We start from the raw sequence: 14,200 nt of genomic DNA on the forward strand, positions 1-14,200 counted from the left end.
ATGTCTGACTCTTTGTGACCCCATGGACTGCAGCCCACAAAACTCCTCTGTCCAAGGGATTTTATAGCAAGAATACCAGAGTGGATTGCCATTTCCTTCTCCAGGGGATCTTCTTGACTCAGGGATCAAACCCACATCTCCTGAAGGCAAATGAATCCCACCTGGGAAATCCTATTAAACAAAAGTGTTGGTGCTTTATTCGCTAAGTTGTGTATGACTCTTGAGACCCCATGGACTGTAGCCTGCCAGGTTCCTCTGTCCATGGGATTCTCCAGGCAGGAATACTGGAGTGGATTGCCATTTCCTTCTCCATAGGATCTTCCCGACCCAGAAATCAAACCCAGGCCTTCTGCATTGCAGGCAGATTCTTTACCAATGGAGCTACAAGGGAAGTCCTATTAACACTTTATTTCATTTTGACTGAGATAAATAACAAGAGACATGACCTAGAATGATTTTTGGTTGCAACCTCTTGCACCGCAGGGATTTATAAGTGGGATATTTTAATTTCTGAGTTGAAAGTGTCTATCACTTGGATTTGAAATAACATCTTTCCCGACCTTCACCACCTGTAAGCAACTTAAGCACCATCTGCCAAGGTGCCAGGGCTGGTCTGTTGCTCCTAGGGGACTTCACCTGTGTGTGCCTGAGTGTTGCATAAGAGTAATTTGTTGTAAACTACACACACTTATTGGAGAAGGCATTGGCACCCCACTCCAGTACTCTTGCCTGGAAAATCCCATGGACGGAGGAGCCTGGTAGGCTGCAGCCCATGGGGTCGCTAGAGTCGGACACGACTGAGCGACTTCACTTTCACTTTTCACTTTCATGCATTGGAGAAGGAAATGGCAACCCACTCCAGTGTTCTTGCCTGGAGAATCCCAGGGACGGGGGAGCCTGGTGGGCTACCTTCTATGGGGTCGCACAGAGTCGGACACGACTGAAGCGACTTAGCAGCAGTAGCAGTAGCAGTGTCTCATACGGGTTTTTTAAAAACTATGCATTGTGTCCACAGAATGCTGGCTTTATCTTTCATAGGAATGTAAAATAGATATATGAATCAAGTTTCACTTTCTTTATAAACATTCAATGAGATTTGACTCTATGTTTGATATTGACTTCCAATTTTTTCTCTGATATCAGATCAAAAGGAAGTGGACAACTTGACATTGTTAAAATTAGGAGTTTTCATGAATGGAAATACTTATTGACTTTAAAAAAAAGTTCCTTATATATTGTTATAATGCTATTGCCTTTGAAAGAGGCTGTGTTACTTTTGCCTAAATTTTATACTCCTTGTATAAGAAGGTAGTACAAAATTAAGATACCTAATAATGTTAGGCACTTAAGTCTGCCAGAGAGAATCTACTCAAGGGCATCTAAGGAGAAAAAAATTCCCATAAGATGATGCCCAAATGAATTTCTATCAAGTGTATTTTGAACCAAATGTATAACTCAAGTGTGTTTCTTTAAAATGCACTGGGAATTTTGAATGTGTTCAGTGTAACTAGGATCCCTTGTTTGTTGCTGTAAAGTCCCTCAGCCTTATTTTGTACTAATTTTAATGAAAATCACAGAGCAATGTCTTCCTTAGGTGTCATAAAATGTACCAACAGTTGCACGTAGATGAAAAAAAATCTCTTGTGTGGAATATATGTAAATGGAACTGATCTATCAGCACGTCCTTCATTCCATGTTTCAGTGATGGATGATCAGTAAAATTCCTAGTGCAATGTAAAATAAAATACCTTGCTGCATTCTCAGATTATTTGCCCATGGAGCATCTTCACTTAATTTATAAGAAATAAGCATCAGTGTTCTCTCACTTATGTACCTAAATATGCTTGAGACAAGGAATGGTAAAAAACATTATCCATGCTCTGTGAAAGGAGACATACTACAAATGTCAAGGGAAAGTTCTTTCTGATTCTACAGTACATAGCTATTTCTTCCAAACAATTTCGAATTCAGGTTGCATGCCAATAGCTACTTCACTTTCACTTTTCACTTTCATGCATTGGAGAAGGAAATGGCAACCCACTCCAGTGTTCTTGCCTGGAGAATCCCAGGGGCGGGAGAGCCTGGTGGGCAGCCATCTATGGGGTCGCACAGAGTTGGACACGACTGAAGTGACTCAGCAGCAGCAGCAGCAGCCAATAGCTTATGTGGGCCTTTTCTGTAAAAAGAAGTATATATGTATCAGATAGAAAGAGAATTCTGTATTTTTGTTGTTGCTTGTTTTTGAAGATGAACAAATGGAATATTTATTTGCAAAGAATGAGAGGGAGGACAAAGATTTATAGGTAAACACCCTGAGATATACTGAATTCTGACAGAATAATGTAAACAATCAAAAATATTTCTTGAATGCTATTTACTAAACATTATGCTAATGAAGGGCTTCCCTGGTGGCCCAGTCCATAAAGAATCTGCCTGCAATGCAAGACAACTGGGTTTGATCCCTGGGTCAGGAAGATCCCCTAGAGAAGGAAATGACAACCCACTCCAGTATTCTTGCCTGGAGAATTCCATGGACAGAAGATGTTAGCACACGACAATCCATGGGATCTCAAGAGTCAGACAGGACTTAGCAACTAAACCACTACCATCACCATGCTAATGAAACTAGGCTTTAAGAAAAAACTTGAATTGGCTTCATTGTCCCCGTGGAAAAATGACGAATAGTTGGCTACTCCTGAGGGGAGCATGATATTCACAGACAGAGGAACATGGCCAGCTGAGGCCTTGACTTTGTCTAGCTCTGATACAGGAAGCCAGTCTGGGCAGTCTGTGTAAAAAGAGGGCAGAGTGTTCAAGAAATTTTTTTTCCTCACTTCCAGTTAATTTTCTCTTTTTCAGAAGTTACCATTTTCTGCATTCATTTTTGTATTTGTATCAGTGGCACCTTCTCCTTATTTGCTTTGGGTCACCAGCTGTGCAATTACTAAGAATGGAAACCTTAGACCCAGAGAAAATGTCTTGCTATAGCTGTTGGGGCATGAATGAACTGGGAGCTCAAGGAAGAGGCTATTTATGGTTCTGAAATTATATTCTGCCTTGAACTTTAGCCCAGTTCAAAGTGAACATTGTTTTTTTTTCTTTTTTTAATTCAATTTTTATTTTCTATCAGAGTATAGTTGATTTCTTTGGAAGGAATGATGCTAAAGCTGAAACTCCAGTACTTTGGCCACCTCATGCAAAGAGTTGACTCATTGGAAAAGACTCTGATGCTGGGAGGGATTGGGGGCAGGAGGAGAAGGGGACGACAGAGGATGAGATGGCTGGATGGCATCACTGAGTCGATGGACGTGAGTCTCAATGAACTCCGGGAGTTGGTGATGGACAGGGAGGCCTGGTGTGCTGTGATTTATCGGGTCGCAAAGAGTCGGACATGACTGAGCGACTGATCTGATCTGATAGTTGATTTGGGGCTTCCCAGGGGGCTCAGTGGATAAAGAAACTGCCTGCAAAGCAAGAGATGCAGGAGATATGGGTTCGATTCCTGCATCAGAAAGATCTCCTGGAGGAGGGCACAGCAACCCTCCCCAGTATTCTTGCCCGGAAAATTCCATGGACAGAGGAGCTTGGCGGGGTACAGTCTATAGGTTGGAAAGAGACACAACTGAAGTGATTGAGCACGCACGATTTGCAATGTTTTGTTAGTTTCAGATATATAGCAAAGTGATTCAGTTATACAGATATATGTCTTCATTCTTGTTCAGATTCTTCTCCCATATAGGTTATTAAAGAATAACGAGTTCCCTGTTCTATGTTGATTATCTGTTTCATACATAGTAGTATATATATGTTAATCCCAAACTCTTAGTTTATCCTTTTCCCCTCACATTCCCCCTCTTGTTACCATATATTTGTTTTTAAAGACTGTGAGTCTATTTCTGTTTTGTAAATAAGTTATTTTATATCTTTTTTCAACTTATACATGTAAGTGATATCATATGCTACTTTGTCTGGCTTACTTCACTTAGTATGATAATGTCTAAGTACTTTCATATTGCTGCAAATGGCATTGTTTCATTCTTTTTTATCCCTGAAAAGTATTCCACTGTATTAATCTCTTTGTACTACTTCTTTATCCTCTATCGATGGACATTTAAGTTGCTTCCATGTCTTGGCTATTGTAAATACTGTTGCAGTGAACACTGGGGTACATGTCTCTTTTCTAATTATGGTTTTCTCTGGATATATACCCAGGAGTGGAATTGCTAGGTTGGACAGTAGTTCTGTTTTTAGTTTTATAATGAACCTCCCTTCTGTCTTCCATAGTGATTGTTCCAATTTACATTCCCACCAACTGTGTAGGAGGGTTACCTTTTCTCTACACCTTCTCCAGCATTTATTGTTTGTAGACTTTTTCACAGTGGTCATTCTGACCAGTGTGAAATGATACGTTATTGTAGTTTTTAATTGCATTTATCTGACCATTAGAGATGTTGAACATTTTTTTCAATGTGATTTTTGGTCTCCGTATGTCTTCTTTGGAGAAAAATCTATCAAGATCTTCTGCCCATTTTTTGATTGGGATGCTTCTTTGATATTGTACTGCATGTGCTGTTTGTATATTTCAGAGATAAACCCCTTGTCAGTCATTTTGTTGGAAAATACTTTCTTCCATTCTGTAGGTTGTCTTTTCATTTTGTTTGTGGTTTCTTTGCTGTGCAAAAGCTTTTAGTTTTAATTAGGCAGTTACATGTAAACTGGATAGCTACATGTAAAAAAAATGAAATTAGAACAGTCTCTGATACCATACACAAAAATAAACTCAAAATGGATTAAAGACCTAAATATGAGACCAAATACTATAAAACTCTGAGGGGAAAACATAGGCAGAATACTCTCTGACAAAAATCATATCAATATCTTTTTGGATCCACCTCTTAGAGTAATGAAAATAAAAATAAGAATAATATCATGTTGCATTGTGATGGAGTGAACAGTAGACTGGGCTTCCTCTTACTCAGTAGGAATGTCAGAATGAACTGTTTCCTACAGGACCAAATTGTGCCTTCTTTTCAGAAGCTTGCTTCTGAATTTAATAGAGATCTCAATGCTAAAATAAATAAATAAATGGGATTAATTAAACTTGAAAGTGCACATTGTAAGTTTTTATTAGTGATAATCAAATAACCTATTTTTGGAAATGAAAAGCTATGTTTAGTTTAAAAACAGGATCAATTTTATCAATCCATTTCAATATTTCCTTTCAATTTAAACTCTATCAAGAACAAGAATGATTTTATCAGCCCTTAGGAATGTATCACAAACTCTGCATTTTAGGTTTGTGGCCTTATTTAATATTCCTTACAATGTTAAGGACAGGTATTATTACTCATTTATAAATGAAAAAACTGAGTTAGGAAGCATTCAATGACTTGCCTAAAATCAAGGCCCTAGTGAATCCCAGAACTGGCAAATCAGACTCAGATCTCTCTAATCCTTGATTTTGTGTTTTTAAATCACTAGGCTATTTAATACTTCCTTTTCAAACTGGCCATACTTCATATATTGTTTTTGTTGTTCAGTTACTCAGTGGTGTCCAACACTGCAACCCCATGGACTGCAGCATGCCAGGCTTCCCTGTTCTTCACAAGCTCCTGGAGCTTGTTCAAATTTATGTCCATTGAGTCAGTGATGCCATCCAACTCTCTCATCCTCTGGCATCCCTTTCTCCTCCTGCCTTCAGTCTTTCCCAGAATCAGGATCTTTTCCAATGAGTCAGTTCTTCACATCAAGTGGCCAAAGTATTGGACTTTCAGCTTCAGCATCAGTCCTTCAGGTGGGAATATTCAAGATTGATTTCCTTTAGGACTGACTGGTTTGATCTTGCAGTCCAAGGGACTCTCAAGAGTCAAAAGTATCAATTCTTCAGCTCTCAGCCTTCTTTATGGTCCAATTCTCACATCCATACATGACTACTGGAAAAACCATAGCTTTGACTAGATGGAACTTTGTCAGCTGTTTAATATGCTGTCAAGGTTTGTCATAGTGTTTCTTCCAAGGAACAAGAGTCTTTTAATTTCATGGCTGCAGTCACCATCTGCAGTGATTTTGGAGCCCAAGAAAATAAAGTCTGTCACTGTTTCCATTGTTTCCCCATCTATTTGCCATGAAGTGATGGGTCCAGATGCCATGATTTTAGTTTTCTGAATGCTGAGTTTTAAGCCAAATTTTTTACCTTCTCTTTCACTTTCATCAAGAGGCTCTTTAGTTCTTCTTCACTTTCTGTCATAAGGGTGGTGTCATCTGCATATCTGAGGTTATTGATATTTCTCTCAGCAGTCTTCATTCCAGCTTGTGCTTCATCCAGCCCAGCATTTCTCATGATGTACTCTGCATATACGTTAAATAAGCAGGGTGACAATATATAGGTTTGTCGTACTGCTTTCCCAAACTTGGACCAGTCCATTTTTTCAATCATAACATTAAAATAAATCACTCATGGCTCCTTCTATTCTAGTAATTGTCCCACAGTGTCCTCGTAAAGACTGATTCCCTTATCTTTTTATTTATTTTTTTTTGAAGGAGGGGCACATCTCTGATTTCTTAACTACTTTCTTGAACCTTTCAATTTAATGGCCTTGCAGAATCACTTTTGACTTTCTGAATTTTTAATGTTCAACTTAAACTTCAGTTCTATCTTGCTAAACTTATTTAGTTTGTCCTATGACTGTGTAATAATCGCCATGCTGACCCTCCATAGCACTAATACCATAGCCCCTTTTTTTCATGGCAGCACCAGGAAGGCATCTTGGTGATCAGCATGAGATATAGTAAATGCTAACTACAGTTAAAATATTTGGGTTTCATTACATTGCACAAGACAAAAACTCCTGCCTCCCTTGCTTTCTGATGTCATTACCACCATATTGCTCTTCTCTTTTACAACCAAAAATATTTAGAGTAGTGTGTACAGAACAGAATTCCTGTACTGTACTTCTGGTGCTTTCTATCCTATTTACTGTTCAACTCAATTAGTTTCATTTTTATCTAATTCCAATAAGGATACACTGGATAATTCCAGAAGGAAATTCTAATCACCAAATTTTATGGACAATATTTTATTTAAGCTGCATCTTGATTCACCACTTTCTTCTCAAATGTCTCACTTTGTCATTACCTAACACTCTTGTCTTCTGTCTATACTTATACTGTTGCTGTTTAGTAGCTAATTCATGTCCAGCTCTTTCTGGCCCCATGGACTGTAGCCTGCCAGGCTCCACTGTCTATGGGATTTTCCAGACAAGAGTATTGAAGTCGATTTCCATTTACTTCTCCATAGGATCTTCCTGACCCAGGGATCAAACTGAAGTCTCCTGCATCTCCTGAATTGCAAGTGGATTCATTACCACCGAGCCACTTGTGATTTGGTCCTAAGAAACAATTCAGCTGCCTAGTGTTCAAACGACATAATGCTATCAAAAAGCCCGAAAGCCTTAGCATTTATATATTAGACTAGATTGAAGAGACAATTCTCTTTAGCCTACAATTTCATGATAATATAGAAAACCAGTGATCTTCAGACAATAAATTTGTACTATACTGCTAAGTATTTTAAAGTGATTTTTACCTCTTTGTAAAGAAGGGGTCAAAATAATTGCAATTTTTTTAAATGAAACATGAGATTCACTCAGAGTTAATACAATGAATCAGTGACCCAACTCTAAGTACTCTCAAAATAATTAGTTTTACCCAGGTTCCCAGGATAAACAAATGAATTTAAAAAATAAAGTTTATATATAAGAAGATATTTTTTACAACTACAGGCATCAAATAAAGAAAACGAAGTTTTAGATATGTAGCTTTTCCCTAGAACATTTCTTGAAACTGTTTATTGAAATTATTACAAAAGCTGTTTGTGTGTTAGTTGCTCTGTCATGTCTGATTCTTTGCAACCCCATGAACTGTATCCTTCCAGGCTCCTCTGTCCATGGAATTCTCCAGGAAAGAATACTGGAGTAAGTTGCCATGCCCTTCTCCAGGGGATCTTCCCAACTCTGCAATTGAACCCAGGTCTCCTAAATTGCAGGCAGAGTTTTTACAGTCTGAACTATTACATTTGCTAGTCATTTCATATTCATTTCCTCGTGCTCAAATCCCTCCATTCTTCTTCTAAAATGTGAGTATTTCCATGGCTCAGCCTCTCTGTGTTCTCAGCACATCTATGGCTTTATCTACTACTCTTTTTATCAGTGACTCCCAAATTTGTTTCATCAGGTCGTTGCTCTCTTTGAACAATGTGTTTTGTCTCCATATCCCTCTGACTTCTTCCTGTCAAACAACTTAAACTCAGGCTTGTAACATGTTAACTAAGAATTCACCACAAACTGTTCCTTCTTCTCCACTCTCCCCCTATAATTATAACTTAAAAGAATAGTTATTTGCCCTTGTGGCTTCTCTTTCCTCTGACTCAACTCAGCCAGTAAGAAACAAGCCATGAATTAGTCTCATAAATATTTCTCAATTTCACCTCCTCTTTAATCAAATCACTATTGCCTTAGTCAATATTCTATGTCTAGGCAAGAGCCTAGACAATTACAATAACCTTCTAACCAATCTCCCTGTCTTTAGAACACCCTCACTCTTTCAGTTTCTTTTATTTTCTGCTGAGTATAATTTTTAAAAACAGACAAAATTAACTATGTTCCTACCCTGCATAATCTTTGGTACCTTTCTTTACAACAGAATAAATATTCATTTTTTCCAGTGAGTACTTACAGAGACTGAACTATCTAACAGGCTGGGCACCAAAGAAACCATGGTGACATTGAAGCAGCACTTAAAGGGTAGACAAGAGAGACCTTAATCAAGTAACTCAGCAAACAAATGTAAAACTACAATCTAACATATGTTAGAAGCATATATTGAAGAGATCTGAGGAATCTGGCAAGTCAGGCAAAGAGATTTTAAATTGAAAACTGAAGAGTGACAAAGGCTAGGTTACATTTTTTTTTTAATCATATATATAAAACACAAAGAACAAATGAGAATGTCCCTTAAAAGGGAAGAGGCCAATATATGTGAACACAAAAAACAAAAAGATGAGCACAACTAGATATTCAGGGCTGTATTAAGCCATAAGTTCGGACTTCATCCTAGATTCAAAGGAAATAAGTTGAAGGGTTAAGTGTAGAGGGAAAGTGATATGATTATAAAACAAATTGGAATAGGCCAAGATGGGTGTGGGGAGAGTGAACCAAAAGTATTGACAAGAGATGAAGATAGCTTAGGATATACATATTGTAGTGATTATAAAGAAAAGCAGCAAAACCTAAGGGATATTTTAAGAGCAGATTCTTAATTTGTGTCTAAACATTTTAAGATACCTGTTAATGATATAAATGGAGGAAACATTTTAAGGTACTTGTTAATGAATTGAATGGAAGAGAAGAATCAAAGAGAGGGAAATATCAAGAATGACTCCTAGAGGTATAATTTGCAGAAATAGATGAATGTAGGTACCATTCTTTGAAAAATGGAGACCAGGAAAGAAGGCTATTGGAGGAAGAAACAGGGCTAGAAGATGATGTCTGCTTTTGTGTACGTTAGATACAATGCACCTATGCAACATAAAACATGATGGTGTTAAAGAATATAAGGAAATCATTGAGTATATAGTATAAAACTGAAAGCTTTACACTGTAGATAAGCATATAAATAAAAATTTTAGAGACAGTGGCACACAAGTGGTTATTAGAAGTGTAGGCATCAGTGTGATTATATGGAAAGATAATGTAGATCTCCAAGAAAAGATTGCCAAAGATGAGTCTTTGAGAATTCCATCACTTAATGTCTGTATAGAAGATGATACAACCTAAGAAGACTGTAAAAAGAATGGTGGTGGGGAAAAATGTAAGAGGAAAAACAAGAGAGTACTCTGTGACAAATGTGAGAAGTATTTCAAGGGAGTAACCAAGTATCTTGAAGGGATCAAGTACCTTGAGTGGTCAAAAAATCAAGGCAGTAACCAAGTATCTTGAGTGATCAAGTACCTTGAGTGGTCAAAAAATCCTGCCAGTGTATATTAGATGTGTCCACTCAAGCTGTATGGATGACTTTATCAACAACTTTTGAAGTAATGGGGCTTCCCAGGTGGCTCAGAGGTTAAAGTATCTGCCTGCAATGTGGGAGACCAGGGTTCGATCCCTGGGTTAGGAATATCCCCTGGAGAAGGAAATGGCAACCCACTCCAGTATTCTTGCCTGGAGAATCCCATGGACGGAGGAGCCTGGTGGGCTACAGTCCATGGGGTTGCAAAGAGTCAGACACGACTGAGCGACTTCATTTTTAAGTAATAGGAACCTGAAGTTAAGTTAGAAAAAGTTGAGAATGTTGGTGAGAGAAGTGAATGAAGATTCAGATAGTACATAATGCTTCTTCATATTTTGCCTGTGAGGGAGAACAGAGAATGATATGCTACGCATCAGAAAGTCTGTTTGTTCACTTGTTTAAATGACTTCAATGCATTTATATACCCAGATAAAAGATTTGACTAAGAAATCGATATCAAATGCATAAAAAGGAGGAAGCATAATTCAGGGTGCCCAAAATTATGTGAAATTGGATATCTAACAAAAATTATAACCCTGTATATGTGAACAAAACAGCACTAAAGCAGTAAACCTTGTTATAGATTCTGTAGGTAACTATAACTTATGCCCTAAAAGAAACTCCAATACAAAAGTTAAATTTTCCATCAAGTATAGAAAACTTTTAATGAAAGGACTGTCTTACATAGGAGAAGAGATGACTCAACTATTAAAATGAAAAAAATAAAATTCATTATAGTTTTAGGTGAATTTCTATATTTGAAGAAAAAAAAAAGAGAGAGAGAAAGTGGGCTAGTTCCTAATGTGTATATTTAGTTTTCTCCACTAAGTAGATGAAAAGATCACCTCCTGAAAAAGTAGCTGAAAGATAGTAGCTGAGGAAATCGAGGGACTGTGGGGTGTCTTACATAGGAAAAGTAGCAACATTAAGTTGCCAAATAATCTAGATTCTAGGTTATTTCCTATGTTATCTGTGATATCGTTCACATTCACAGCAGATGTTTCACAGACAGAAAATCTCAGAGAGTTTCCAGGTTCCTTGATTAATTATGGAAGTGAGCAAGATTAAATCTCAATCCGTCCTCAACTGTCTTTCTTCCTTGGATTCACAGTCTTCCAAGGGAGGTTTCTTACACCCAACCAAGTTCCTCTGACCTTAAATTCCCCTTCCCCTCTGTCACATACGGTTGTTGCTTCCTCTGCTTGATAAACCTGCCCACTCTGTTTAGAGAACTAATGCTACTCATTCTTTAAGATGCATGTCACATAATTATCCCTCTCTTATTGCTTCCCTAAGCTTCTGAAGTCTAGAACTTTGTAGGTACTTTGTAGGTACTCAATTAATAGATGGAAGGGAGATTTTGATTAATCATTTAACTTAGGTGTGAGTTTATTTTGAATTTGTTTATGATGACCATGTTTAATTTTGCAGCACTATTGATTTTTATCCAGTGGGAATGCTAACATGATCAAATTGCAAAACATTTTTAAAAACATTCTAGCACACAGCAGTTACCACAGACCATTTTTTAAAAACTTCTAGTTAACAATCTTTAGATTTAATATATTGTATTTTGGAAAAATTCTAAGTTGAATTTTAGATTTGTATTAAAATAACTTCTGAAACATTTGTCTTCCAACTTTAAGATAATGAGCTAAATATCATAGTGTACATTTAATTTCAATTAAATACTTTAAAGACAAATTGCAGAAAAACTTTAAATGATTTCTATTTATAGTACTAAATCTTTTCTTATTGTATAAATGCAATTAACCTGCTTCAAAGAATATCTACAAGATGTCATAAACACATATTTGATAACAACACAAATAATCATATTCAAATTAGTTTTGTTTCTTTTTAGACTCATTAATTTGAAGGAAAGCACCACCAGGAATAGACGTCCAAGCACAGAGAGATGAATTCCATCTTGTACTGATGAATGAGTAATCTGAGTAGCCATGGTCATCATCGGCTTCCTCATTACCATGATTTATTAGCTGCCTAATATGTCTTGGATGCTTCTCTAAGACCATTTATGAGATTATTTTTGTCGTAGGGAGGGTAGGTACTATCACCCTTATATTCCTTTTTTTTTTTTAATTTAATTTTATTTTTAAACTTTACATAATTGTATTAGTTTTGCCAAACATCAAAATGAATCCGCCACAGGTATACATGTGTTCCCCATCCTGAACCCTCCTCCCTCCTCCCTCCCCATTCCATCCCTCTGGGTCGTCCCAGTGTACCAGCCCCAAGCATCCAGTATCGTGCATCGAACCTGGACTGGCAACTCATTTCATACATGATATTTTACATGTTTCAATGCCATTCTCCCAAATCTTCCCACCCTCTCCCTCTCCCACAGAGTCCATAAGACTGTTCTATACATCAGTGTCTCTTTTGCTGTCTCGTACACAGGGTTATTGTTACCATCTTTCTAAATTCCATATATATGCGTTAGTATATTGTATTGGTGTTCTTCTTTCTGGCTTACTTCACTCTGTATAATAGGCTCCAGTTTCATCCACCTCATTAGAACTGATTCAAATGTATTCTTTTTAATGGCTGAGTAATACTCCATTGTGTATATGTACCACTGCTTTCTTATCCATTCATCTGCCGATGGACATCTAGGTTGCTTCCATGTCCTGGCTATTATAAACAGTGCTGCGATGAACATTGGGGTACACGTGTCTCTTTCCCTTCTGGTTTCCTCAGTGTGTATGCCCAGCAGTGGGATTGCTGGGTCATAAGGCAGGTCTATTTCCAGTTTTTTAAGGAATCTCCACACTGTTCTCCATAGTGGCTGGACTAGTTTGCATTCCCACCAACAGTGTAAGAGGGTTCCCTTTTCTCCACACCCTCTCCAGCATTTATTACTTGTAGACTTTTGGATCGCAGCCATTCTGACTGGTGTGAAATGGTACCTCATAGTGGTTTTGATTTGCATTTCTCTGATAATGAGTGATGTTGAGCATCTTTTCACGTGTTTGTTAGCCATCTATATGTCTTCTTTGGAGAAATGTCTATTTAGTTCTTTGGCCCATTTTTTGATTGGGTCATTTATTTTTCTGGAGTTGAGCTGTAGGAGTTGCTTGTATACTCTCGAGATTAGTTGTTTGTCAGTTGCTTCATTTGCTATTATCTTCTCCCATTCTGAAGGCTGTCTTTTCATCTTGCTAATAGTTTCCTTTGTTGTGCAGAAGCTTTTAAGGTTAATTAGGTCCCATTTGTTTTTTTTTGCTTTTATTTCCAATATTCTGGGAGGTGGGTCATAGAGGATCCTGATGTGATGTATGTCAGAGAGTGTTTTGCCTATGTTCTCCTCTAGGAGTTTTATAGTTTCTGGTCTTACGTTTAGATCTTTAATCCATTTTGAGTTTATTTTTATGTATGGTGTTAGAAAGTGTTCTAGTTTCATTCTTTTACAAGTGGTTGACCAGATTTCCCAGCACCACTTGTTAAAGAGATTTTCTTTAATCCATTGTATATTCTTGCCTCCTTTGTCAAAGATAAGGTGTCCATATGTGCGTGGATTTTTCTCTGGGCTTTATATTCCTGATAATGAGCTATATTTCAAAAACTTGTGTTTGAATTTGAACTCAGGTCTACTTGAGTCCCCACCTCACAATCTTAACCATTGTGTAAAGTTGTCTTTTTAAACTATCACAGAGATTTTCAAATGTAAATCATTTTACTGCATCTGTTATTATAAAACTGTAATCTATTTGTTAAATGAGATTTGAAAGTAGATATCATAAACTAGAGAAGAAAAATACTTTTAATCCCAAATTCATAATTGAAGGTGTTTGTTTTTTCTTTTTTCAGTCTTCTTTTGGTATTAAAGAGCCACAGAACAGTCCAGATTGCTTCTCACTGTTGTGAAGTTGGGGCTTCACTGGTGGCTCAGTTGGCAAAGAATCTGCCTGCAATGCAAGAAGCCTAGGTTCTATCCCTGTCTTGGGAAGATCCCCTGGAGAAGGAAATGGCAATCCACTCCAGTGTTCTCGCCTGGGAAATCCCATGGATAGAGTAGAGCAGGGCAGGCTACAGTCCATGGGGTCACAAGTCAGACAGGACTTAGTGACTAAACACCACCACCATTGTGAAGTTAAAAATAATTCATAATACT

The 14,200-nt window shown here is 37.5% G+C and overlaps 1 protein-coding gene across 1 annotated transcript in view; it reads left to right on the forward strand.

Moving 5' to 3' along the window:
- CDH12 (cadherin 12) overlaps positions 1 to 14,200 on the forward strand; it is a 490,487-nt gene that overhangs the window by 27,748 nt on the left and 448,539 nt on the right. The window lies entirely within an intron of this gene.

The sequence above is a fragment of the Bubalus kerabau genome, chromosome 18 (genome assembly GCF_029407905.1).
Source record: "Bubalus kerabau isolate K-KA32 ecotype Philippines breed swamp buffalo chromosome 18, PCC_UOA_SB_1v2, whole genome shotgun sequence".
NCBI classification, from domain to species: domain Eukaryota; kingdom Metazoa; phylum Chordata; class Mammalia; order Artiodactyla; family Bovidae; genus Bubalus; species Bubalus kerabau.